Genomic DNA, 2,005 nt, shown 5'->3' on the forward strand with positions numbered 1-2,005 from the left:
GCAGCAGCCACCAGCAGGAACCTGTTGGTGGGGCCTTTCAGCATGTGATTGGGTAGCGCTGGGTTAGGTACTTGATTGCAGTCAGCAGCGGGAGGGCCGTGGACCGGAAGACCTCTCTCATCACACCAGCACTGTCCACCTGCTCCTGCACGCCATGGAACAATCAGCTGCAGTTGCTGAGTAGGTGAAATCAGACTTGCCACCTGCACCGTCAAGGTGTGGACCCCACTGAGCATCACCGGACCCATCTCTTACACAGGCTGACCGATTTCTCCTGGTGTTCAGAGTCTGTTTTTGTCTAGCACCATTTGAAATTGGTTATGATGTAGGGGGGAAAGCAGCAGCCTCGAGGTCTCGTGCCAAGTCTGGTCAGCAGCAGCCCGTGGCTTCCTGGAAGATGGATGGGCAGAGAGGGGGAGGGAGGTCACACCTTTCCCTACTGACTTCCTTAACTACATCTACAGTACTTTATCTACATTGTTGCATTTAATGTACTTTTTAAAACAGATCATTACAATTTATCCAGTGTCCTCAGTTTGCTGAAATGTGGTAATGCTGTAAACTCTATAAATTTCTTGCTGTTAAATTACCTTTCTGTTAAGAGGAATCTGAAAATGCATCCTGAAACATTAATAGATGTTTTGGTACATTTAATTTATCATATTTTTGTTTCCCATCTTTTATTTTCCACTCATAACTCTATGGTGATGAGAACGGGGTCCCCAAAAAGTTAATTTTATGTGCAGATCTTACCTTCTTCATAAAGAATTTGAATTCTGTTAAATCAGAAAGATATTTAAAATATCCATTAAGCCAAGAATGTAATTCTCTGAGGCAAGAAATAAAATGAGAAAAAGATCACAGAAGAGAGAAGTGTTGCAGGCCTGGAATGAAGGATGCTATTGCTTGAAGGGGAAACTAACCTTGCTTCCTGCTGGGCAGCAGCCCCGGAGCCTCCCACAGAAACGTTCCCTTAAAGGAGCCCGTACTCACGCGGCCCCTGGAGGGAGGTGCGCTGATGAATTCAGCGACCTTAGGAGAGATGCAGGCATTCTCTACTTTTGTTCTTAATTTCTATCAACCCTTGAAGGCAGAATGAACCAGTTTTGTAAAGGTGCTCAGAGATGAGCCAGATTTGACTTCACAGGGAGGGTCTTCAGGTTGGAGAGCTGTGTCCCCTTGATTGACCTTTCTGAGCAGAAAGTGCAAGGCCAGCCCTGACCTACCTGCAGAACTTTGATTTCACACCTGTTCTCCATACGTGGTGGCACCTCAACCACCTGGGAAGCCTTTCGAGGTCTAGTTCCTGCCAGTCTCCCCTCAGCTGGCTGCCCTGCCCGGTGGGGTGGGGTGAGGTGGGTGAAGCCTCTGTTGGGGAAACTTCCCTGGGAATGGGGGGGCACCTCCCACTGTAGCTGCAGGGCTGTTTGGGGCTGTTGACTGGAGAATTCAGGTTCTGGTTCCCAGGATGTGGTGGGGACAGGTAAGACCCTGGGTTGCTTTATTCACCTCTCTGGTGAGGTAGCTACAACAGACCTGTGGGCATAAAAGCTTTGGGTCAGTTGTAACAAACTGAACAGCTTCTGATTCACCTACTGTGTCCCTGGCTCCAGGCTGTGTATTCCAAATAAAACAAGTCACTCATGGATTCTGCCAGCAAGTTGCTGGCCTTCCGGTTCTCAAATGAGGATGATTGATGTTAATATGAAGGCAAAATTACAACGACTTGGCACATCTTTTCCATAAAAGTAGTTTCTGGTGTTCCCATGAAAGCTTAATTTTAAACGGTGCTCATGGCTGTGTCATGAGAAGCAAAGCAGGTGAGAAACCTGTCCCTTCTAACTGAAGGGGCACTCGTGGAGGATTATTTTTCTTTATTCACCTGGAGGTTGGGCTCATTACCTAAAAGGGGCATTCCTAAGTGGTTTCTGCTAAAAAAAAAAAAATAATTGCTAAGCAGAATGTATCTTTTGGAGACATCTTGAGTTTTTTTTTTTTTTTGTGA

General features: G+C 46.4%; 1 non-coding gene across 1 annotated transcript; it reads left to right on the forward strand.

Moving 5' to 3' along the window:
* On the forward strand, positions 231–344 carry MIR29C (microRNA 29c). The gene has a single exon (NR_129688.1). It is a non-coding gene; the product is annotated as a microRNA 29c (primary transcript).

Source organism: Capra hircus, chromosome 16 (genome assembly GCF_001704415.2).
Source record: "Capra hircus breed San Clemente chromosome 16, ASM170441v1, whole genome shotgun sequence".
Classification (NCBI taxonomy): domain Eukaryota; kingdom Metazoa; phylum Chordata; class Mammalia; order Artiodactyla; family Bovidae; genus Capra; species Capra hircus.